Genomic DNA, 27,055 nt, shown 5'->3' with positions numbered 1-27,055 from the left:
TGAGCTCTGAAAGGTATTGAGAAGCTGCATCCTGTCAGAGTTTCCTCTCATTCCTGTATTTCTTTTTCCCTGAAGCACCTTATTGGCAGCAAAGGGACTATTCTTTGGTACTGTTTCTCAGCACATTCTTTCCCACAATCTTTTTTTTTTTTTCTTTTTCTATGTATTTCCTTGTCTCCTTCAGTGCTTTCTTTCCAGATCGCCCAACTAATTTTCCATTTCTTCCCCATGAATTCTTCACCCCAGCATCTTTTTTTTCTCCAAGTCAGAATCCATGTTGCTAACTGAGAGGAATCAAAGCCCAGAACGACAAGGAACAGTCCTCAAGCTGTCTGTGAGAAGAAAACTTCACTTCATCCCCTTCACCAGGCTTGTTTATCTGATGCTCATTTTTTCTGTGATGAAAGTATCAGTATTCATACCTTGATTAAACTATGGAGAGACATGAATATCTATAGCAGGCTCCAAGAGAAAGCAGAGGAACCCTATTCAGACTTCCTTCACCACACTGTTCAATTTGCACACCTATCAGTGGGTGTGTCCTCACCAAGGAGACAGCCCTACACTGAGTCTAGGGAGGACTTAGCGACACAATCAAGTACCTACAATACGATATGATAAGGGCTGATATGAATTGATACTTGAGTTTGCAAGAAGATATTCAAGCAAGTATACATTGTGCTGGAAAGGCAGACAGCTCAGAAGGGAGATGACCTTTAAGAAGAGACCTGAAAAAAAAAAAAAAACAACAAGGAAGAAGAGGTCCACAGGGTGAATTCTCTGACAGGAGGGTTTGGAGAGTCAGAGACCACCTGGGCCATGGAATAGCCACCCTAAAAGTCATCTCTGGAAAACACTGCTAGAAAACCTCAGCAGGATCAAAAAATGAAGTGTTTTGCTGTACTGTAGGTGGGGTGGAATTTGGAAGAGTTATAAACACCCAAAGTGCAGGCTTGAAAGGAAACTGACAAGCAATTGGGAGGAAAGTTGGGGGTGGCTGATTGGCAATCTAAGAAAAGTATGATATGAGCGTAAGCAGGAGGATAAACAAGGAACAAACACAAAAGGTATTTGGAAGCTGCAAGTGATTTCAGAGACCTACTACGTACTGAGGGACATGAGAAAGCACCAAAGGTAACCTCACAAGTTTTGCTTTAAGTTATTAGTTTTAAAATAAATGGACAACAGAATCATTGACTAAAGCATACATGAAAGTCAAAGCGTGAAAGTCGAAGCTTAAGTAGATGTTTCCCTTTTGGGGTGCTTCTTGAGCATCATTGGGAAAAGGTAATATCAAGCCTATGCCCAAAAATGAAGATTTTGAAATTATTGGATATTGGTCACAACTAATACCAAAGATTTTAGGGCAGAAATACATAAGGTGTAACAGAGAAAAATCCCTGGTTGGCACTTTGTCAGGGCAAGGAGCAAGCAAAGGATTGGAAAGATGCGAAGGTCAGGTTGGGAGAGATATTGAGAGGGTCAGTGTCTCAACATCAAAGGGAGACAGATGTTCAGGAAGGGAGTGGACAAGAATGCCAGAGGTTTAAGGGTGGCCAAATAAGATAAGAAATGCAAATGTGAGGTGGATTTTGAAATCTGGAATTTATAAGCAATCTTACCACAAAGAGCTTCAGAAAGTCGTAAAAGATGGGGATATTACCGCAAGGAAGATGACAACGTGAGACCCGAGGATGTTAAGAAGGTGGGGGAGGGACAGGGAGATGGCTCAGGGGATGAAGCACTTGCTGTGCAAACAATGTGAACAAAAGAACCTGACTTAGACAACGTGGAAGGCAAGGAACCACGCCCAAGGATGTACTCTAAAGGCCATACGCACATACCCACATTCATACACACGAACATGCATGCACGTGCGTGCAAGCGTGCATACACACGGGTGCGGATAGACTCCCTCTTGATCTCGTGATCCTCTACACTCTAAAAATTAAGAGCACTCAAACTTGGTTTGTGTGTATAAAATTGACTCAACTATCTTAGAAATTAAAGCAAAATGCTTCTAAAAATTACTTATTAATTTAAAATAACAAATCTAGGGCTGGGAGATGGCTTAGCAGTTAAGGTGCTTGCTTTCAAAGCGAAAGGATTCCCCAGGACCTACATAAACCAGTTGTAAAAGGTGGCACATGTGTCTGGAATTTGTTGGCAGAGGCTGGAGGTCCTGGTGCATCCATTCTCCCTCCCCCACTCCTCAAAAAAATAAATTAAAAATATTTTAAAATGACAAATGTATTCTAGTCAACATAAATAAAGTTTTCTAATGAAAAGTAACCTTTCCAAAGCAAGTTAGGATTTATAATAGTACAGTACAATTTATAATTCTTAAGTTGCTGGCTTGTAAGGAAACTGTGCAACAGCCTTTCTCCTGGCTGGAAACCTAAGCAGTCTCCTCAGGGATCACAATCTGTTGTCTTCTTGTGCTAAGAAAATACTTGAAGAAAGTACTTTACTCTTTTCACATACTGTTGTACTCTATAGCATATGCCAAAGGAATAGACAAAAGCTCCTAAAAGACATGAGACTCCAAGTCATAGAAGTGCCCTTTTCAGTCTCATTAGCTAGGTACAGCTCCATCGCAACATGCAAACTAAGATAAAAATGAGTTTTCATGTCTTGGCTGACTATATACGGAAGGATGACCTTGAACTCCATATTCTCCTGGCTTCACCTCCTCAGAACTGGGATTACAGGCATGAACCACCACACATGGTTTTTATGTGGTGCTGAGATCAAACCCAGGGCTAAGCAAGTGCTCTACCAACTCCCGATACAAACTATTCTTAAACTTCCTATAGCATTGTAGGAATGCTGAAGTACAATATTTGCAGCTCTAGCTTTTCAAGTGAGCTAAGCTGAGTCCCAGAAATAATAACAAGTATTATCTAACTATTGAAGAACTTAGAGTATACATATATATACACATATATATGTATATACATATATGTGTGTGTATAGAAATATATATCAAATATGTATAATTATTTTATACACTTAAAAATATTGCAGTGTTTCTCTTAGAATGTTTTACTATTGTTCACATTGCTTTTCTTTTTCTTTCTTCCTGAAAATAGGAGAAAAGATAATCAGCAGGTCCTCTCCACTCTCTTCTGCTCTACCTGTGCCATTCTCAGCACAGTGTATTCCAAGAATAGACTGATGCCCAAAAGGAAAGTCAAGGACATATCCTGGGTCCTCTTCAGACTCAGATTTCCTCACTGGACAGCAAGACCCACAATAAATCTACTTTCGGGTGTTGAAAGAATCGCTGTACACCTGCTGGAATGGCTACAATCAGACTGAGAGTGCCAAGTGTTGGCAAGAATATGGAGAAGTTGTAATCTGAAGACATTCCTGATAGAAAAGCAAAATGGCACACTTTGGGAATGGTTGACAATTTCTTTAAAGTTAAGCATGCATATATATTCACAACCAAGGAATTCAGTCCAAAAGCTATGCACACACATTCAGTCCAAAAGAACTGAGAAACACATTCACTCAGACTTGCATACAAATGGTCATAGTAACTTTATTCATAGAATCCAAGACTAGAATGCCCTCCAAGTGTCATTTTTCTAGAATCAATCAATAAAATGTGTGTATACTTGTAATAAAATATTACTTGGTGATAAAAATTAAAGATCATTTATCAGTTATTATATATAAATGATAACTGTTTATCATTTAATAATGATAACTGATAAATCTCAAAAATGTTAGTTTTTGCTAAATGAAAGAAACCAGGTATAAAATAGTATATATTGTAGGGTAACATTTCCAAGAGCAATGAAAAAGTGCACTGTAAGTGGAATTATACAATATGTGCCCTTTTGTGATATTTCACTTAGTATATCTTCAGACTGCCTTCATATTGGAGTATGCAGGCACACTTCCTTCCTTTATAACTATGGATATTTCACATGGATGTGAATATACCATATTTTGCTCATTTATTCATTCATTGATGGACTTTGGTCACTTCCATCTTTTAACTATTGTCAATAATGCTAAACTGAATATGAGTATACAAATATCTGCTTGAATCCCTACTTCCACTTTTTTTTGAGAATTCTTAGAATTGAATTTGCCAGATAATATTCTCTATTTTTTGTTTCTGTTGAAGAATTATCATACCATTTCCCTAGTGGCTGTATCTTACTATCAGTCATGCATAATGGTTTTTATTTTTATGCACCCTCTACTTGTTATTTTCCATCTTTTGCTTGTGTTTCTTTTTTTTTTATATATAATAGCCATCCTAGCGAATACAAATGAATTGGTATTTCATTGTCATCTTGTTACTGAAACACTATAAGATATCTTTATATTCTAGATGCAAATCTCTTGCTTGCTAAAAAACTTCTCCTATTCTGTGGGTTACCTTTTTACTGTCATCATCCTGTCTCTTCAAATGTAAAAGCTTTATTTATTTTTTCTTTTTTTTCTGAGGTAGGGTCTCACTCTAGCTCAGGCTGACCTGGAACTCACTATGGAGTCTCAGGGTGGCCTCGAACTCACGGCTACCTCTGCCTCCCGAGTGCTGGGATTAAAGGCGTGCGCCACCACACCTGGCTCTTAATTTTGATGGAGTCCAGCCTTGCTGTTTTTTCTTCCCCCTGTCATTGGCTATTTATGCTTTGGATGTTGTATATGAAACTATTACTAAACTCAGAGACACTACTCCTACATGTTTTATAATTTTACCTCTTACATTTAGGTCTGTGATCAACTCTTTGTTTTTATAACCTGTCCTGAGATAAGAGTCAAACGTCATTCTTTAGCATATGGAGAGTCAACTTTCCAAGCATCATTTATTGAAAATATTGCCCTTTCTCTAACTTGTCAAAAGTCAGTTGTGAGGGCTTACCTCTGAACTCTTGGAGCATTTGTTGTTGAGGATCTGTTTGACTTTACACCACCTTTACACTGTCCTGATTACTAGAAACTTGACAATGTGAGTTCTCCAACTTTGCTTTTACTTTCAAGATTGTTTTGGCTGTTCTTAGGCTTTTGAATTTCCACAGACTTTTAGGGTGAGCTTGTAAATTTCTACAAGTAAGTAGGCTAGGCTACTGCTCTACTAGTGAGCTACAGTGCAACCTTTGTGGTTGTTAAAACCCCACTTATCTGGAGCACAGGATCCCTGAACTGTGGGAATTCAGGACATTTCAGGCCCCTCCAAGCAGTCAGGTCCAAGATTTAGGCGCCTGATCTGAGAATGGCTCTCTCGAGCCCAACCAGCTTCCCTGCCATTCTTTGCAAGAACTGTGTGTATAGCATTGGACTTACTTTCCCAGAAATGCTTCTGGGACCAAAGTCTGCACAAAGGGGCTGTTAAATGTGTTTCCCTCCCTTCTGGCTCAGCTGGCTCCTGAGCCTCAGGTCACACACAGCTCATAGTTCCTATCAACTTTTCCCAAAGGACCCCTGGGCTCCTGCAGGAGCCAGCACGTCCCTGGAACAGGAAGCTCTATTTACACTGTCTTGGAGCCTGGTGCTCATCCATAAAAGGGAAAAGAGTCCTTTAGGAAAAGGGCAGGGTGCTTAGAAACTCTTTAAAAGTGAAAGCTACACAACTGCTTTCTGTTGTTGGACACTTGCTCTATACAGTTTTTCTGTACAAAAAAAAAGCACCTGCCATGTGGATTGGCTGAACAGTCCACCAGAAATCCATAGTCCGATAAATAGAAAATATGGAGTGAGCATCATGGGAACCCTCCCAAGAACATACCTGGGCCAAATAACTATTCTTGATTCTTCTGGAATCTAGTCTATCATACTGATTTATATGTGAATAATTCAATTGTATTTCACACAAGAAAGAAGGCCTGTCTAGATTTTGGAATATTATGACCTTCATTCACGTTTGTAGACGGTCACTTCAAAGTTCTCATACTGGTGTCCAACATGCACTTTCTGCATTAACAAACACACTTGACCAGTGTTCTAAATATCAAGTGAGTGCAAGACAGACAAAGAAAAGACCTCAGTTTGGATGGGAGAGAGGACTTTAGGAATCTCTGCTCTTGGGGATTCACTCATAATGGTCAAATAATTTAACCAAAAGTGAGATTATTAGTAATTTTCATCACTGGATAGCACTTATACACAATTATTGTGAATTGTTTCAAGGCCTTAGGTTAGTTGCTTTGCATGTACAAACTCACCTGATCTTCATGATAACCTTGTGAGTTTGGAGCTATCAGAATTCCCACTGTAAGAGATGGGGAGATGGCTTCATGGTTAACAATGCTTACTACAAATGCATGAGGGCCGGAGACTGTTGGAGTCAATTCCCCAGATTCCCCAGCACTCAGGTAAATAGCTGGGCATGGCCTATGAATATCTAAAAGCCCAGACCTATGGAGCAGAGAAGACTGAAGAATTGCTGGGGCTTGCTGATGAAGAAGGAGAAAAAGGAGAAGACTTTCCACTGCATAAATGACACAAAAATGTTAAAGATATTGTCCAAAGTAAGCCAGGTATGGTGGTGCACACCTTTAATCCCAGCACTTGGGAGGCAGAGGTAGGAGGATTGCTGTGAGTTCAAGGCCACCCTGAGACTACACAGTGAATTCCACATCAGCCTGGACTAGAGTGAGACTCTACCTTGAAATACCAAAAGTAAGATATTGTCTAAAGTAATAGAAAATAGAGAAATTTGGATTTGAATCCTAGGCATCTAGACCACTAGATTGGTGCCATAACCATCTTGCTTCACTGCCTTATATTAGTGGCTAGTCATATTTTAAACATTGTAAACATTCAAATTTTAAATCTAGAAAGTACACAAATGATACAGGAGTTTTAAGAATTAAAGTCATCATTCAGCCATTTCTCATTTATTTAGTACTTGCTAACATCTAAGACCCTGTCTAATGATTCTGATGTTATTTTCTATGAGAGAGGTTGGCCAGAGGCCGTGATTTAATTTGAACACTGTTAATTTCTAATAGACATCACCATATCTAGGCCCCCTCTACTCCCAACACATGAACCACTTCCACCCCAGGTTTCCACACCAGCACATGACATGATGCTTCCTGCATGTCACACATGTTATCTTCACTGGCTGGTTCTGTTTTCCCAGCTAGCACTTCTTCTGTGAAGCCATTGCTGGTTATTCAAAGAAGGCCCCTTCCTCAGATAGAGGTATAGATGTCTCAGGTTTGAATTCCAACCTCTCTCTTTTCCTGTCTTCATGCTTCCTAAGCTGGGTCTTCCATCAAGCACCATGTATCCTCACTGTACCTTCCAGGCCAGCCGGTAGACCCTTGAGAAGGAGCTGCTTCTGTGCCATGGTGGAGTCCTGTCACCCAGAGCCTTGCATAGTGTGCAGTCAGCAAACATGGCACTGACTCCGGGAAGTCACTTTCCCAAACTACTTCTTCTACCCTGGGACCTCAGGGACAAGACCCTGGGAAGCTGAGGAGTGGGTTTGGGGTTCTAGCACTCTAGAAATCATTTGTGATCTTAATAAAACCATACTAACATGATATGTGGAGAGCCTGGAAAGTGAAGGAAATAACAAAATGAATAAATTTTATCATAATGAGCAAAATATAAGAGGCTAATAACCAAGGGATGTAAAGCTACATGATGGTTTTTTTTAAATTTTTTGTTCATTTATTCATTTATTTGAAAGTGACAGAGAAAGAGGCAGAGAGAGAGAGGGAGGGAGAATGGGCATGCCAGTAACTGCCTCCCTTGATGACCGTGTTTCTCAAATGAAGTGTCTGTATCTTGTTTCGTCTTCTTGTTCCTTCTCATTTCACTCAGTATGGCTTTTAGTATCACCGATGCAGTATTGCCAACCTGCCAGGCTGAGCTGTTTCTCCACAATCCTCAGCTGCTCAATACAATATCAGATGGTGAGCATCATTGGGTTCATTTGAATTTCAGGTTTGTTAGGCTTGGTCAACAAAACAGGGCATGGGGCTTGGATTGTTTGCAAGAAAGCAGTTAACATCATGGGCTACGGAATACACCCTAGATGCCAGGAAAATTCACAATGGAGAGCCCATGAATGGGAGAGAGTGACTGGAGAAAGGAGTCCAAATGACTTAGAGATGGGAAGATGGCTGTGGTGGGCATTACCAGCCAGAAGCTGCAGAGATGGGCTCTGTGATCAGCAAGGAGGACACTTGCATCTGTGAGGATGGAGATGGAGATGGGGCCATTTCAAGAGTTAACATGGTTCAGACTTCATAGCCTGTACCAGGAGAATGGGAAGCCATGGCTGAGCAGGGAAAAGGGTCATTGGGTCAAGGAGCTAAGAGGTCACAGAGTCAGATGTGCTCAAAGTGAAGGCCAGGATGAGAATGAAGAATGAGGTTCCAAAGTCCTCCGGGAACAGTGGTGGCTGTCCAGAGGAGGACTTAGCACAGAAGTTCTCACCTTTAAGTCTTCCTTGGTGAGTGAGAGGACATAGAGCAGGCTGGCCTTGAAATATATTGTTTGTCAATTTCCCCAATTTAGGAATATATGTATGTGTGTGTGTGTGTGTGTGTGTGTGTGTGTACACATAGGATTTATTGGTACAACAAACAAATAGCGAGCTCTAATATAAGCTGTCGGCTTTGAATAGTTATGATGTGCCATTGTGCATGCATTGTGTATTGATCAGGGGAGGCTCTACATATGCAGGGCGAGGATGATAACGGAAGCAAGTCCCTGTGTCTTCTGCTTGTTTTATTTTATACTTTTTATTTTTTCAGAGGTAGGGTCTTACTCTAGCCCAGGCTGACCTAGAAGTCACTCTGTAGCCCCAGGCTGGCCTCAAAATCATAGTAATCCTCCTACCTCTACCTCCTGAGTGCTGAGATTAAAGGTGTACACTACCATGCTCAGCTCTTCTTAATTTATATGTGAACCTAAAACTTTTCAATAAAGAATCTTTCCAAAAGGATTTAGAAGAATAGGTCATTATAAAAACAAAAATTAGGAAACAGTTAAAATAAAATCAATTTCATAATATCAGTAGGAACCAGCCTAGTTTCTTTTCTCTTGCTATGACAGAAGCACTGAGACTGGGGACTTTATACAGGAAAGACGTTTGTGTGTCTCACAGTTCTGGAGGCTGGACCCTCAGGTGGTCTCGACCAGTAAGGACTGCATTCTGTATCATAACATGACAGAAAAGCAGAAGGTTCCAGTAGGTATGAATGGGAAAAGACAAGAAGAGAGATAGGTCTGGATTTATAACAACCAGCTCTTGGGAGAACTAATGCAGTCCAAAACTAAAAGCATCAATCTACCCGAACAACCTTATATCTCTTAGCTCTCACTTCCCAATGCTGCAATAATGATAGTCAAGTTCCCACATGAGTTCAGAGATGACACACCATATTCATGTGAGTAACACATGCTACCCAGTTGTGCCGCTGGAGCTCCAGGTACACCATATTGAAACCACAGCATTACCATTGTAGACTGAGCAACAGAGAGGAACTGAGGAATTAGTATTTTCTTTTATGCCTCCCTTACCTCAGTGCTGAGATAAACCTGGGGTGCACAACCCACGTATCTTGGCTTTTAAAGGAATTGCTCAAAAAGCTCTGGGTTTCTATAGCTAGAGACCAATGAGGCAGCTGCCTATGGGTCAATTTCCTTCTTTGGACATGGGTGACCATAATGTGTTCTAATGTGTGCAGGCAGCTTTTTATCTTTTAAACAAAATTAGACATCCCTAAGGCTACATTATTCTCCAAGATTCCATCTCCCTGTGTTCATTAAGAATAACTGCCTGGGGGCTGGAGAGATGGCGTAGCGGTTAAGCGCTTGCCTGTGAAGCCTAAGGACCCCGGTTCGAGGCTTGGTTCCCCAGGTCCCACGTTAACCAGATGCACAAGGGGGCGCATGCATCTGGAGTTCGTTTGCAGGGCTGGAAGCCCTGGCGCGCCCATTCTCTCTCTCTCCCTCTATCTGTCTTTCTCTCTGTGTCTGTCGCTCTCAAATAAATAAATAAATAATTTAAAAAAAAAAAAAAGAATAACTGCCTGATGACCTTGGGATGACTCAGAAGGTATCATAGTGCTGGAAAGAAGTGACTAGAGTACTGAGTAACATCTCGATCACACCTTCCAAGGCTCAGGGTCTAATGCAGAAGAGGTGACAGAAAGAATGTAAGAGACAAAGGAAGGGTAGGACTCCTTACAACATGCTCCTCCAGACACAAAATGGCCTGCATATCCATGACCTCACCGTGCCTGACACTACCTACACAAGACCACCATAAGAGGAGGAAAAGATCATGACATCAAAATAAAAGAGAGACTGATTGAGATGGGGAGGGGATATGATGGAGAATGGAATTTCAAAGGGGAAAGTGGGGGGAGGAGGGAGGGTATTACCATGGGATATTTTTTATAATCATGGAAAATGTTAATAAAAAATTGAAAATAAAAAAAGAATAACTGCCTGAGGATTTGGTGAGTGTTAGGTGCTGGTCTGATGCTGACATGCATTGATTTATTTAATCCACACAATGAAGGTCTGTTCTTGTCATTCTCGCTTTTAGACAAAGACTCTGAGACACTGACATTAAACATCTTCCTGGAACTATGGTCAGCAAGTGCAAGAGAGAGCACCTGTTGTCAAAGGCTTTGGTTTCAGCTTCCCCTGTCAATTGTGTCTTCCCAGAGGGGACCTCATTCAGTCCCACCCTCCACTTGTCTCCTCCTCCCCCTTATTGCCTGCATCAGTGACTTGCTGTGGTCTTAACCACCTTCTATGGGATATGGCTCTAGTCTCTTCCTGGTACTGACACCTTCCTCCAGGTTCAAGCCCCTCTTATTCCCCATCCCCAATCTGTCTTCTCTAAAACACTAATCTTGGGTCTGTCAAGAGCTTTAAAGCTCCTTAGCAGGACACATGGGGTGACCCTCCTGGGAAATGACTTTCCCAGTGCTCATTGTCACCTCTGAGCTGCCTCCCTTTCCAGATCCCCACATCACCCAGAACAGAGTGACTTTATAAATCCCAAAGAGAGGACGCTGTTTGTCCTCTCCAGGCCCTTGCTTTTGACCTCTGTCTAGCGGAATGCCTCTCCACTTTCTACCACCATGCCACTCCTATCTATGCTAGAAATTTCTCTGTAGCCTAGGACTCAGTTTGGTAAGCAATCCCTAACGTTCTCATAGCACTTTGCACACTTATGCGTCTTTCTCCTCCACTTAACTGTCAGTCAGCACCAGAGGACAAGGCAGCCTCCTCCATCTCTTGCTCTGGATGCTTGGAAGAACTCCCTGCCTATGGAAACCAGGCACCCACTAACTGTGGTTGGAATGAGTAGCAAAAAATTGAAGCAATGTGAGCCCAAAGGACTCAAAGTGTATGAAGTACAACGACCTCTCAAAGTGTCCCTCTGTCCTACTTTTGGACAATAAATGAAGAGCTTATCAGCATTTAAGAGGGAAGTCCCCAGTGTATTTATGGATATTTTAAAACTTGTTTTTACCCCATGTTGTGGTTTGGATTAAAAATGTCCCTAATAGGTCTTAATAGGTTCATGCATTTGTTCCCCTGCTGGAGGCACTGTTTGGGAAAACTGTGGAAACTTTGGGAGGTAGAGGCCTTAGTGGAAGAAGTTATTCAATCAGGGCAGGCCTTGCAATTTTATTACCTACTCTCACTTCCTGTTTGACCTCTGCTTCATGACTATGGCTACAATGTGGCCTTCTGTTCCTGCTGCCTTACCTTCTCCACCATAATGGAATGTGTCCCCTCAGAAATGTAAGGCAAAGGAATGTAAGAAGCAAGGGATATGGAAGAGTGCTTTGGAATGCTGTCTTCCCAGACATTAAATGGTCATGGTGTTCATGATCCCATAGCAGCTATTCTTGTCTATATGAGATCTGCATAATATTGGACCCACCAAGAGGTTGTTGTGGATGATGGAGGAGGGCAAAAAAAGACATCAATGTAGAAGAAGAAATAGTAGCAAAAAAGTGGGGGTTCAGTGGAGGAAGATGATGGAAGAGGGACAAAGAAGAGCGATGGGAGGAAATTGTGTAATTTTTAAATTGTTTTATATTAACATTTTTTTTTAATTTTTATTAACATTTTCCATGATTATAAAATATATCCCATGGTAATTCCCTCCCTACCCACCCCCACACTTTCCCATTTGAAATTCCATTCTCCATCATATTACCTCCCCATTACAATCATTGTAATTACATATATACAATATCAACCTATTAAGTATCCTCCTCCCTTCCTTTCTCTACCCTTTATGTCTCCTTTTTAACTTACTGGTCTCTGCTACTAAGTATTTTCATTCTCACGCAGAAGCCCAGTCATCTGTAGCTAGGATCCACATATATTAACATTTTTTTTAACCTTTTTGTTTCTTTCAGCTGCTTCCTGACAGGTATCTGATCATAGAAACAGTCAAGTAGCTAATATACCTCAGTACTGTCCAGACCTCCCACTCTTTGGACATAGTTCCCCACTGGAACACGGATTTCACTAAGGCACTTTGGTTGGTTGGTTTACAGTCATGTTACCGGATAAGAAACTCAGTGCAGTATTTATGTGTGCTTTGTGAAATAAATAAGTGATTAAGTAAGTACATAATCTCTACTCCCACTACTGTGAGTCATACTGGGAAGTTGTCCCAGCTATGAGAACTGCTCAAAAGAGGACCAAATTATTTCTTCAGTGTAAATAGGTTATAATTTTTCTGTTTAAAACTTGACTGGCAAGAGAAAACCTGATAATGACCTTAGCTCTGGATAAGGATTAGCTTGCACACTGAGTGGCTGAACAACATAGCAGCCAAGGACTGCTCTGCCCCAGAGACCTGGTCACCCAGAACTACTTGGCTCAAAGTAGGTCTTGATCTGAGAAGTTCACTTGGTGGACAAAGTTACTCACTGCCCGGTTTCTCAACCAGCAACAAAGAACATCAGAATTCAGTCAGTTTCATTTGTGTTCCATCAAAAGAAGTCAAAGAAATGTCTTCTATTTTACTTTAGTTCCCTTAACATTCACACAACTCCCAAATTGATTTCTTATATAATGAAATAGGCATTCCCTTTCTTAGTCTGAAAAAAGTTGCAGTTTCTTAGAAAAGATTACTCAGCTAGACCTTACCATAACCCATGAAGACCATCTATATTTTTAGCTTTATCTTCACAGCAAGGAAACACAGTCACAGTTAGAAAATGATTTCACTAAGTCTTCCAGTGAGTCAGCTATAGAACCCCTTGGGGCAAATTAAACACGTGGGTCTTGGTTATTAAACCCTGAGATCCTACTAATGTTCTGAAGCAAAAATGAAAGTTTTAACAATGTCTTCTGAAAATGATTTTAATGCCAGGTTTTGCTGTACATTTTTTATCTGATAGGCATTGTCCTGAAAATGTCCCCTCAGTATTGTCATATGGCATTAAGAGAACAGATATAAATACTGAGACCAACATACAAACTTCAACATAGTTGCAGTAACTACTTAATAAACATGCTCACTTCCTAGACTGTTTGGGAAGAGAAAGGCAACTGGCAGGAGGTGAGAGGTGATGAGGCAATAAAGGCTGAATATGATCAAAGCACAGTATATATACATGTGTGACAATGTCATAATGAAACTCACGATTTTGCTTACTTAGTATATGTAATAAAGCCCTATGTCAAGGAACTTTCTCTATTTGTGAGAATTCTGTTGCAATTCCCTTTTGTTCTGAATCTTTAAAAATAAGAGATATGCCTGCTGATCCATCAATATCTACAAAATAAATGTCAAGAGCATAGCAGTTCACTACCCTGTCTCCACGGGAAGACCTTTGCTTCTTGTGGTGGATAAACTGAACTGGGCTCATTTGTTGACAGCGTGCTTTGTTGGGGAGCTATAAAAATGATTCATATTTCATATTTTTACAAGTATAACAATGAAAATGAAAAAATAAAATTCACTCTCAGGCCAAACTAAAATTTGTGACTAACTTGTGGTTTTATAAGCCCCAAATGAATACCTGACTATTGTATTCAAAGTGATTTTTTTTTCAATTTTATTATTACCTTAAGTCTAGCTATGAGTAATCTAACAGTTTTGTCTGTTCACCTCAGTGTGTTCCTGTTCTGCAGATTATTAAAGTTAAATAGTTTAAAGAATTGGGTTTTTGAAATGCTTTTGTGGCTGGGGACAGTGGCTTGCGCCACCAAGTGTAGGGTACTCACTTTGCCCGCTGTACAAGGGCTGTCAGAGTCTCACAGCGGACTATCCGACTTCCTCTACTGTTAGCTTGTAGGTTTCAAGGTTTTCTGGAAATTTTCCCTGAAAGGGCATGTTTTAAATCCTCCAAAATCATAGGATGTATCCAAAGCACACTTATGTTAGGAATAAGAAAAATATGTCTTTATCAATTCTGACCTAGTTGTGCTTTGAAAAGAAAAACGCCAGCTTGTTTCTTTGTAAATGTTTTAAATCTTATGCAGCATTACACACACACACACACACACACACACACACACACGCATGAGTTTTTTGGTTTTTTGAAGCAGGATCTCATTATATAGCCCTGGCTAACCCAGAACTGGCTCTATAGACAAAACTGTTATCAAATTTGTGGCAATCATCATGCCATCAGTTGGAAACCAAATAATCAAAATACATGAGTTTATGGAAGACACTTAAATCAACGCATCTCTTAACTGTCTTTAATGATTCAAAAAAATAAGGAGAAAATATAAGTTGCTTAAAATTCTGCTGTAGTCAATTCTATATTGCTGGGATGAAACAGTTTGGGGGTGGAAGGGATTTATTTCAAGCTTAGATCCAGGGGATGTTCCAAAATCGTAGAAGGTCGTTCTCATTCACAAAGACCAACAGAGAGAGGCAGCACCACATCAACAGCATCACAAGCAAGCACAAATGGACACTAAACAGCAGGGACCCAGGCAGAGATCAAACCGCTGTGTGCAAACCTTTTAGGCTGTTATTCAGATCCTCCAAACACACCTTAGGGAATGACCCCAGGGTCCACCTCCAGTGACACTTCCTGCAGCCAGCCAGCTGGAAACCCAGGTTACAAGCTCTAATAAAACATTCATGTTTATGGGGGACATATATTCAAACTACCACAGACAATTTACTTAAATGTGGACTTGAATTTTTAGCTTAAGAATTTCATAAGTTTTTGCCTACTTTATCCTGCAATATGTAACTTTGCATATTTAAGCAACTACAGATCAATGCTCATATGAGAAATTCAGCCAAAAACACAATATCTATTCAAATTTTAGAGATTTTGTAATTCATTGAAAGACTTCTTAGTTTTCTTTTGAATTAAATTCTACATCCTGGGGAGATGGCTCAGTGGTTGAAGGTACTTGCTTGCAAAGCATGCCAGTCTGGGTTCAATTCTCAAGTATCTATGTAAAACCAGATATACAAAGAGTCACATGCATCTGGAGTTCATTTGCAGTGGCCAGAGCCCTAGCATACCCATTCATTTGCTCTTTTCCTCCCTCCCTCCCTCTTTCTAAAATGAAAGAAAGGAAGGAAGGAAGGGAAGGAGGGAGGAAGGAAGGAAGGGAAGGAGGGAGGAAGGAAGGGAGGGAGGAAAGGAAGAAGGGAGAAAGAAAGGGAAGGAAGGAGGAGGTGAATGAAAGAATCTACTCAGAAAAAGCAAAAAAGCTGGGCATGGTGGCACACGCCTTTAATCCCAGCACTCGGGAGGCAGAGATAGGAGGATCACCATGAGTTCGAGGCCACCCTGAGAATACATAGTTAATTCCAGGTTAGCCTGGGCCAAAGTGAGACCCTACCTTGAAAAACAAAAAACAAAACAAAAAAAAAATATTCATCATTCAAAGTTTCTTCCTTACTGTGGTGCTTGAATCAGATGTCCCCATAAACTCATATGTCCTGAATGCCCGGTCTCCAGCTGATGGCACCCTGGCAGGTGGAGACTTGGAGGAATGGTGCTGGGGATGGACCTTGAGGTGTATTACCCTGTAGCTTGGTAGTGTTAGCGTAGCTCACTCTCCTGCTACCGTTTGACACCTGCTGTGGCAGAGGTGATGTCCAGCCTCTGCTCTACCCTCTTCCTGCCGCCACCATGAAGCTTCCTGGTGAGAATATAAGCCAAAATAATAATAATTAAAAAAAGGCGGGCATGGTGATGCACACCTTTAATCCCAGCACTCGGGAGGCAGAGGTAGGAAGATTGCTGTGAGTTCAAGGCCACCCTGAGACTCCATAGTGAATTCCAGGTCAGCCTGGGCTACAGTGAGACCCTACCTTGAAAAACAAAAGAGAGAGAGAGAGAATGAAAGGCAGAGAGAATGGGTAAACCAGGACCTCCAACCCCTGAAAATGAACTCCAGACAATGAACTCCAGAAGCCTGTGCCACCTTGTGCATCTGGCTTACATGGGTCCTAGGGAATTTAAACCTGGGTCCTTTGGCTTCACAGGCAAACACCTGAACTGCTAAGCTATCGCTCCAGCCCTAATTTAGAAACTTTTAATGCTGTGTATCCATGACACATTCAGTGCAGAAAACATTGCTTGTTCAAAAATATTTTTATTGACAGGTAACAACTGGACATTTTGTAGGTTGCAGTGTAAGGTACTAGTATATTTATACCAACAAAATAAGTGTTAATGACAATGTAGGTGCATCTCAATCCTTACACACTACTAATGGAACTAGAAAACGATGCTGTCTATTTGGAAAACAGTCCAGCAGGTAGTTGAAAGATTAAATGCAGAGTTGCCATATCATCCAGAAATTCTTCCCTTAAACATACATATTCTCTAAAGAACTGAAATGTGTTCCCATGTAAGCTCAAGCAGATACCATTCTCATTTGCAAACAGCGTCACTCATAATGACCCCAGAGTGGAAACAATCCAAATATACAGTGAGGGATCAATCAATAAAATTTTAAGATAAATACGATGTGATCCTTCTATAGTATGGAATATTACAGGGCAACAAAAAGAAATGAAGTAGCAATACAGGCTACATCCTGAGTAAAAGAAGCCAGACCCACAGGTCTCCTATATATGATCCTATTTACATGAAATTAGCAGTCTCTAGAGACAGAAAGCAAAATCTGGGAGCAGTGTAGGCGATGACTGTAAATTGGTGCAGGTGGAGAGGGTTTTTATTGGCAGGACCTAAAGATGATTAAAATTTTCAAAAGTTATGGTGACAGTCGTATAACTCTGCATACACTGAAAATCCTGAATTGTACAAGTTAAAGAAATTTCTAGATCATATGAACTATATCTGAACAAAAGTCACAAAACAAAAGAGATATGTAGATTATAAGATTTCTATTAAAATTTAAAACTATGCAAAATAATCTTTTTCATATAAAGACACCTTTGGAAACATGTTGGCAAAAGTGATAAATGAAATACCCACGCACACACACACAAACACATCATACCACAGACATGAACATGCAAAAGAAAAAAAATTGAGTTGTGGATAGGGAAAAGATTAAGAAGACTCAAAATTTTGACGTGAGAAGAGCCAAGCCATAAAGTGCTGAGATTTAATAAAAACTCATTGGTGAGTGCATGAACACTTGCTTGTGTTACCCTTTGTATTTTCCTGGATGCTTGAGATATATTAGATAAAACCACTCTACATTTCTAGGCCCCAGGCTCATGAAAGCAAGTGCTTTCAGACCGGTTTGTTTGTTGCAAACAGCTGGTCTTTAGACATTTGCCAGAATACCACCCCATCGGTGGCTTAAAAAAAAAAAAAAAAAAAAACAGCTTGCTTGCTTTTGACAAAAGCAAGGACCAGAGGGATCTTCATCTTAAATATGAAAGAATCTACTCAGGCACATTCAAGGTCAACCAAGGGTCATGTTTACTTTTGTGGTGCTGGGGATGGAGCCCCCATCCTCATTCACAGCCAGGCAGAGTCACATCTCAGGCCTACTTATTTATGTATTTTTGAAGTGGGTCTGCCACACTGTCTGGGATGTTAACTAAGAGCCCCTACACTCAGGACACATCATCCAAATGTGCTTAAATTCGTGTTTCAGTGCACTGGAATTCCCAGAAGCCCAAAGCTAAGGTCCCTGGTCATGTTCCCTGCTTGCCCAGCCAGCCTTCCCAGGCCTCTTTAAGCGAGCACATCTGTGGCCAAGTCCACATTCTGGTGAACAGCAGCCTGCCAAAAACTTCCTGACCCTGAAGCAGAAAGGCTTAAGGAGCATTTCTGGTAACTCTTGGACTAAACTCTTGACTTCTGGGAGCAGGCTACTTACTTTCAAGGTTTAAAACTTTCTGGCCCTTGGAAGGTTCCATTAGATACTTATAATGTAACTGAAATGTTGCTAAGGCCAAGAACATCAAGTTGTTTTGTTTTTTTTTAAAGAGAAACTTCTCAGTCTCTCTCTTTTAAAAACATATTAATAGTAACAGGAATAAATCGCTTCAAATATTGTATCTTAATCCATGACTTGTTTTGAGTGTATTTGCGTTTAAACACAATTCAAACATGCCGAAATGGGCTGGGGATGTGGCTCAGTGGCGGAGTATTTATCTATCAGACTGCAAGGCCTTGGCTTCCATCCCAAGCACGGCAAAATGCATCAATCAATCAGCAAGTAAATATCCTGAAAGCAGATTGCTAGTAGCTTTGCACAGTCCATTCACCCACGTCCCTCTCCGTCATAGCCTTCTTGCTTTCCTGGTACAAACATCAGTCCCCTCGAGAGGTGAGAAAGGGGTTGGCTGCGTGGTGAGAGGCTGAGGCCAGCTAGGCAAAATAGCAAGATCCAGGCTTTAAAAAAAAAAAAAAAAAAAAAAAGGTGAGAGAGAAAGCCCAGTGACCTAGGGCGACGTCGTCCCTCCGGGGACCTAGGCTGGCGCGGGCTCCTCGGGGACCGCGACTCTGCAGCGTCTGCAGTTCCCAGGGCACCCGCGGCTCTAGGCGGGGCGGGGACGGCCGAGCGGGCGGCGAGTGTCCGCGAGCGGCTGCAGCTCGGACAGTTTGTGCCTCGAGGCCCGGGACAGGAAGCGCTCGCGTCTCCGCAGCCGCGGCTGGCCCGAGATAATGCCATTGTGTCCCCCGGGCGGCCGCTCCCACCGCGCGGGCCGGCGCTGGCGTCTGGCTCGCGGGCTGGCCGCGCGCCCGGGGCCCCGCCGTCTGCCGGCCGCCCCGCGCCCCTCCCGGCCACGCCCGCCCCGCCCGCCCGCGCAGGAAGCCTGGCCGCTACGCCAGACTCGGTGACTTCGCCGTTACGAGCTCCGCCCACCCCGGCCCCGGCCCCGGCCCCGGCCCGGCGGCTGCTTTCCGCTCGCCCAGCGGGGCGGGGGGTGCTCGCAGGATCGCGGGTCCCGGGCTTGCGGGAGCCGGCCACCGGGTTATTGAGAAGATGCAATATAGTGCTGGGCCCCCGCTGCCTCCCGGGGGCCCTCTCATCACTTCTCCGAAAGGCTCTTCTGGCCCAGCCTTCACCAAAGACTATTCTAGACACATTTAGTAGCAATAGTGTTTGATTTTTAACTAGACATTGTTCTGAACACACAAAAGAGTTCAAGGATGTGGCTTTGTGTTTTGTCCTTCTCTAACCCCCACCTCCTCCCGCTGTCCTCCTCCCTCCTCTCTGGGAAAATGGGATGAAAATGTTTGAGGACATTTCCACAATAAAACACCCTGCAGTGCTTTTTTTTTTTTTTTTTTTAAAGATTTCCTTTCTAGTCATGTCAAGATTATATTCACATCAGCAGAAGTCAGGAAATGCCAAATTTATGTTGACACTTTCCCCTTGAAACCTTCAGCAGATGACCAGCAATGTAAAAATTCTGTTTCTGTTCAGACATTCCCAATAGGACAACTGTGCAAGTCCTGAGAAGGCACTTCACAGGGAGAAAGAGCGACCCATCAAGAAGCAAACATAGTCTTAAGTACCAACACTTAGGAGGTAGGAAGATCACTGTGAGTTCAAGGCCAGACTAGGTTCCAAGGAACATTGTCTCAAAAAAGTATGCTTTGGGGCTGTAGAGATGGCTCAGCGGTTAAGGCTCTTGCGTGCAATAACTAAGAACCAAGGTTTGATTCTCCAGCAGTCATGTAAAGCCAGATACACAAAGTGGCACATCCACCTGGAGGATTTTTTTTTTTTTTCCAGCAACTGGAGGCCCTGACACGCCCATTCTCTTCTCTCCTCTCCTCTCCTCTCCTCTCCTCTCCTCTCCTCTCCTCTCCTCTCCTCTCCTCTCCTCTCCTCTCCTCTCCTCTCCTCTCCTCTCCTCTCCTCTCCTCTCCTCTCCTCTCTTCTCTCCTCTCTTCTCTCCTGCCCCCTCTCCCTCTCTGTCTCTGCTTGCAAATAAATAAGTAAAAATATTTTTTAGATAATTAATTTTTGTTTATTTGACAGAGAGAAAGAGGTGGGTGGGGAAGACAGAATGGGCGCGCCAGGGACTCCAGCCACTGCAAACGAACTCCAGACACATGTGCCACCTTGTGCATCTGGCTAACTGAGTCCTGGGGAATCGAACCAGGGTCCTTTGACTTTTCAGACAAAAGCCTTAACTGCTAAACCATCCCTCCAGCCCAGTAAAAATAATTTTTTATAAAATATTTTTTGATGTGTATCAGTGTGGCATGCATGTGCCATGGTGTGTGTCTTATCTTTGCCTTCCACCTCCTTTGAGGCCACCTCTCTGTTCGTCAGTTCACTAGCTCACCTGCAAACTTCCAGGGAATTCTCCTGTATCGGCCTCCCTTTTCTCCACAGGTGCACTGGGATTGCAGGTGTTTGTGCCTCAGCATCAGCTTTACATAGGTTCTGGGGGTCTAAACTCAGAGACTCAGGCTTGTGCAGCAAGTGCTTTATCCACCGAGTCTCCGAAGTTCCAAATTAAAAAAAAAAAAAGTTTCTTAAGGTAGGTTAAAATTGTTATTGATATAAACATAGAACCAGAAGTGGTGGTACATGCCTATAATCCACTTGGTAGATAGAGGCAGGAAGAACAGGAATTCAAATCTACATAGCAAGTTCAAAGACAGCCTGGGCTACACAACACTTGACTTAGAGGAAAAAAAAAAAAATGGGACTGGGAAAATGGCCCAGTGTTTAAAGGGGCTTGTTTGCAGAGTCAGTAGGCTAGGGATTTGATTCCCAAGCCACCTTGTAAGCCTGATGCAAAAAAGTGGTGCAAGACTTTGGCATTCCTTTGCAGGGGAAGTTCAATGCATGTCTGGGCTAAGTAGTTAGTGTCTCTCTCTCTCTCTCTCTCTCTCTCTCTCTCTCTCTCTCTCTATATATATATATATATATATATATATATATATATATATATATATATGGTCACCAGCAACCTTCCTTAATGATTTCTTTGTTTAGACAGTAAATAATCACTTCAGGTTGGTTTCTTGGTTTAATTCACACAAATGGAAAGGAATGAAAGATGAAAGTGAATGAAAGAAAAAAATGACTTGCAGTGCTTTGGGGGTTGAATTAGGGCCTTATAAATGCTATGCAAGTGCTGTGCCACTGAACCACAGCCCCAGCCATTTAAGTTTGCAGTTTTCTTATTTATAGAAAGGAGAAGAAGACAATAGCACCTGGGGTTATTGGAGATGAAATGAGGTAATGTATTAGATAGCTCAGCAGTTAAAGGCAGTTGTTTGCAAAGCCTATCAGGCTGGGGGTCAATTTCCCAGTACTCATATAAAGTCAGATGTGTAAAGTGGTGCATGCATCTGGAGTTCATTTGCAGTGGCAAGAGGCGCTGGCTTGCCCATTTTCTCTCTCGCTCGCTCTGCTTATAAATAAATAAATATATTTTTAGGAATGAAAAAAATATTTTTATAAAAGGCAAACTGGAATTAGTTAAGTCCTTCAACTGGGAATAAAACTAACTCCTGGAATACAGGAGTGTGGAAATTCCCTGCCTACAATGGGCTCAGGTGCCTCAGGGAATTTAAGCCACATTTTTTTTTCCCAAACTGATAATATGGTAAGGAAGTGCAAAAGGCACACACAGTATCTCTGAATTTAGACTAGAAATAAAAAGAGACCAGTTCTGGGCATGAAATGGATAGATCAGCTTAATTTTCATATCTGCAAGGATGTTATAGTTAACAGTCACCCATCAGTACACAGCCAAGAAGACTGTGGGAAGAGGAAGCCATTCCAGACCAATTTCACTTCCACCTATGACAGACAGTGAGACTAAGTAATAAAGGCAGAACAATGGATGTGAAATCTGCTCCCAGGGCTGGGTCTAAGGACTTCCTTGTCAGCTTTCTCAGGGTGGCCCTTTTCCTTGTCCACTTGCCCATGGTGGCTGTTCCCCAAGCTGCTGGCCTGCTGCTGTTTACTGCTAATTTGTTTCCAGAGCCATATGCATTGATTTTGGGCTTCAGTGTCACTAAAGACTATGGGCAAGTATGGGGTCAAAACATTGAAGATGTGTGGCTACGTCATTCACTGTCACCTGGGCTCAGGCTGGTTCTCATCCTCACTGTGATATTGCTTCTTATGAAATAGGATCAAAATAACATGATTTCATGATTGCTGTAAGGATTAAAACTCAATGACTATGACTCCATGCATATTTCCTTGACTCCTAACCTATAAGCATGCATCCTCTTCAGCTCTGAGCTTTATCCAGATCTTAGCCCCTTACTGTGGAGAGGTTCCTGTGTTTCCAAAGGTGACCTGCTAATTTCACATATTGGGTTTATTTTTATTGCTGTGGTGGTGGTGGCACCAGTAGCAATTGCTGCTGTTTTCATTATTTAAAATATTTTATTTTATTTTATTTTACAGAGAAAGAAGGAGAGATAGAGAGAATAGGCATGCCAGGGCCTCCAGCCACTGCAACTGAACTCCAGACATGTGCACCCCCTTGTGCATCTGGCTAATGTGGGTCCTGGGGAATCAAACATGGGTCCTTTTGCTTTGTAGGCAAATGCCTTACCTGCTAAGCCATCCTTCCAGCTCCATAAATAAATTTTTTATTTTATATATATTTTTATTGGCAACTTCTATACTTATAGACAACAAACTATGATATTTCCCTCCCCATCCTTTCCCCACTTTCTCCTTCATAGCTCTGCTCTCTTTCTCATCCCCTCCCTCTGTCCATTAGTCTCTCTTTTAGTTTTATGTCATCATCTTTTTCTCCTATTAGGAGGGTCTTGTGTGGGTATTGCTAGGCACTGTGAGGTCTTGGATATCGAGGCCAAATTCTGTCTGGACAGTTGCATGTAAGGAGTGGTACCCTTCCTTTGGCTCTTACATTCTTACCACCACCTCTTCCACAATGGACCCTGAACCTTAGTGGGTATGAGATGTTTCAGTGATGGACTCTCCTCCATCTCTTCTTCTCAGTACTATGTTGCCTTTTGGGTCATCCCAGTGGTCATTGCCATCTGAAAAGAGAAGTTTCTGTAACCAGAAATGAGAGTAACCTTAATTTATGAGTATGAACATTAAGTCTAGTGATTTCAGAGCAATTTTGTGAGAGTAATATATGCATTTATCCAGACAAGAGCAGGCTTTATACCCATAAGGCTCATGACCTCTTCTGCCATAGGCTTTTGATTAGGTTTTCAGTACCAGGCATGTATTCCCTCCCATAGAGTGGGCCTTCAGTCCAATTAGAGAGCAGTTGGTTTCCCCCAGAGCAGACATGCCACTATTGCGCTTGGTCAGTCATTTGGCCTGTCTGGCCAAACTTGAGGTTTCCATTGTCCACTGTTTTCACCACTTATGACTTCTGTCTCCCATAAGACTGCATACTGGAAAAAGTGCAGCTTTTTCCAGCTTTCTGTTGGCTGGGCTACAGGGAGAAGATTTTCTGCTCAGCACCATCTTGATTTCTCAGTGACTTTGCCACTCAGGCATGTGACGTCTTCAACAATAAGTTCTTACCATCTCTTTCTCACAGGGAACCAAGGGCCTTGGCAATAGCCTGTGATGGTTTGGAAGCAACATAGACCTCCCAGGTCAATGGCTCACTGGGAGGTATCCCATCCCAGGCACTGAAAATTTTCTAGTAACAATCTATGGCTTCTGGATGTGCCATTATTTAAGAACGTATATTTTCATATGTCTTATTTAGAATATCTTGAATTTTGATTGATCCTCCCCACCCTCACAGCTTTCTTTTATACAATCTCTTTCCCTGACCTTGCTTAGGCCTTTCCCCTCCCTGTCATTTGGTTTTGTTATTGAAACAGGGTTACGTGTAGCCAAGACTGGCCTTGAACTTCTGATATTTCTGCCTCCACCCCCAAGTGCTGGGGCAACAGGCATGTACAACTGTGCCCAACTGCTTATGTTGAGGTTTTTATTCTCCACATGGACGCTTGCCATTTCTATGTTGTCGTTTGGCCTGAGTGGGCCAGCTGCAGCCAAAGGTTCTGAAAAGTCAGGGAAGGGAAACGCCTTACTTCTCAGCCAGCCCTCCCTGCAGGGACCTTTTTTTCCTAACCTTTCTACATTCCTCTTTTCCTTTACTCCTCTTTCTTATCTAATTTTTCATCTTATTTTTCCTTCTTTTCTAACTCCTAGGCCTTGATGCTGACAAGGAAAGTCTCAGAGCCTGTAAACTTAACCCTGAGACCAGGTTTGTTTTCCAGGTTAATTACCTGGGGGTGGAGGGATAGCAGACAGCCACATTTCAACACCTATGGGAATAAACTTGGAGTTAACCCCTCTCCTCCTCACTGCTATCAGCTGCCCCTTGGGGGTGACCCCAGGTTGACTTGGCCACATGTCATCGTTTGCCTCGTTAATACTGACACTCCTGGAAGTGCGCAGAGCCAGTAAATATTTGCCTGGACAGGAGGGAGGAAATGGTGGGATCTGCACAGGGTAGGTGAAGAGACAGCTCATCTCTCTGGGTCAACAGTGCAAACCAACAATGGCCATGTACAACAACAAACAACACACTGTCTCCTGCAGTCAGAGAAGGCGCTGGCGATGGCTGTGACCACCAGATTCTGTCTTGTGCCTTTTGGAAGGGCTAATGCAGAGCAGGCTCTTGCTGCCCTGGGTGTCTGCTCTTGACGTTGGGGTACTGCCCTTCACCCTCTGGAGGAGCTGCGGGGACATTTCAATTTGTCTCAAAAGGCTTAAAGTAAAATATATCCATTTGTTTCTTGGTAGCTCTGTGTTTGTCACGAGCAGAGCTGTGGGGGAGAAGAGACACTCAGAGAACACATGGAGAAGCACTGCTCACAAGAAGCCAGATTAGACTGCTGGAAAGTACTGTGTACATTTAGGAAACTGACCCCAGGTCATATTTATGAAACAGACCTGCATGACTTTGATACTGAAGAGGAAAAAAAAATGACTATAAATAAACCAGGGTGGCTTCCTAGATTAGCCATTTAGATTTCTATTCTATCCCTTTCAGTTTAGGTAATTAATTCTCAAAACATAAGTGGAATTGACACTGAACTCTCAGTGCATCTGAGAGGAGCACTCACTTATTCTGTAATACCATTGTATTAATTTGGAGTAAAATTACTTCTGATGAAAGAGAAGTAAACATCAGCATGACAAGGTGTCACCACTGGAAATTCATTCTAAGGCTGTAAGAAGAAAATTAAAGGAATGTCAGTGTTTTGCCCAAGCCACAATGTTGCAGTATAAAATAGATGTGGTTGCTTCACAATTAGCAATCGCCTAGGAGATTCCACCTGAAATTTTAACCTGAGAAAGGTGGTATGTAAAGGCATGGGCCAAATAAAAGTTTGAGTGCCAAATAATTGGCTCTGTTCCCCTGAAAACCTTGTCATGAGCTCAAGGTGGTTGGCTTTAACTATTTACATAAGAGTGTCATGAGTAGTCTTGTCTTCCTTGTCTTCAACCAAGTGGCATGGCACAGAGGAAGTGCTGAGATTGCATTGAGGCTGTCTGCTGTGGAGTCCGGTGCCTGGCTTAGAATACTAGTTCTGCCCCTTTGCCAGGTCTTAGCTGCGAGTCTTTTCTTGATCCCATGCTTCTTTCTGCTTCCATATGTGTAAGGTAGAGTGAGAAATGCACCTCCTTCAAGGTCGCCACAAGAATGAAGGGCACTGAAGCAGACCAGTGTCTGAGCAGAGCTCCTGCTTCACAGAAGACTGTAAAGATGAGTCATAATGGTACTAAATGAAGTGATTTTGGATGTCTCCTATGTTTGTAATAAGCATAGATAATATTTCTTGAGTATTGGCCATAGGTAAGGCAAATTCCAAAGTTCAGAGGGACAAAGAAGTTCGAAGAATATTTATGTTCAAATACAAATAAAAATAAATACAGTAGGTTACTTTAAAATATTCAACACAGAATTGTCATATTACTGAACAATTTCACCTCTGAGTAAATGCACACAAAATGAAATCAGGAACTCAAAAAGATATTTACACATTTGTCTAGGTATAGCCAACCCCCCTGAATATACTCCATCTTGTCTCATCTTAGTTAAGCAGGGTTGGACCTGGTTTATACTTGGATGGGAGATTTTTATACATTAATTTTCCAGCAATGTTATTCACAGTAGCCCAAAGTATGGAAGCAACTCCATTGTTCATTGATGAGCAACTCATGTGTTAATATAATGTCTTCAAGTTTTATTTATGTTGAAGCATATGCCAGAATTTCCTCCTTTCTACACTTGATCTTAGCCAAAACGTAGAGAAGTGATTAGAATTTCCTCTGATCTAAAAGCAGGCAGAAAAATATTCTTTTATATGGATATACCAGAGTTTGTTCAGAGTGGGATTTTTAAATATCAAAGTGGGTGTTAATATAATGAGTTCTTACTATTTTCCTATTATTAGTTCACTGACTCCTTAACACTGCCCTGAGCGATTATCATTTACTTTTTGTAGCCAAAGAAAACAACATCCAGAAAAGTTCTGGAACCTTGCCAGCCAGCATGGCCTATCTTGTATATATAACCAAGCTGGGACTCACATGTGGGCAAGCACCCCAGAACTCACACTTTTTGTTTATGTGTTTTTTATTCAGTACTGGGAATGGAAGTAAGGATCTCACACATGCCCAGCAAGCACTCTACTTCTAAACCACAACCCTAGTTTCCAGAACCTACACTTTT

General features: G+C 42.0%; 1 long non-coding RNA gene across 1 annotated transcript in view; it reads left to right on the top strand.

Moving 5' to 3' along the window:
* The window catches only part of LOC123458504, a 50,358-nt gene extending 46,787 nt beyond the window's left edge, over positions 1-3,571 (top strand). Inside the window, exon 3 of the long non-coding RNA XR_006635693.1 lies at positions 3,093-3,571. This is a non-coding gene — a long non-coding RNA (uncharacterized LOC123458504). The remainder of the gene's footprint in view (positions 1-3,092) is intronic.
* The last annotated feature ends 23,484 nt before the right edge of the window (positions 3,572-27,055 follow it).

The sequence above is a fragment of the Jaculus jaculus genome, chromosome 2 (genome assembly GCF_020740685.1).
Source record: "Jaculus jaculus isolate mJacJac1 chromosome 2, mJacJac1.mat.Y.cur, whole genome shotgun sequence".
Taxonomy (NCBI): Eukaryota; Metazoa; Chordata; class Mammalia; order Rodentia; family Dipodidae; genus Jaculus; species Jaculus jaculus.
This window is presented reverse-complemented; position numbering and strand designations above follow the sequence as displayed.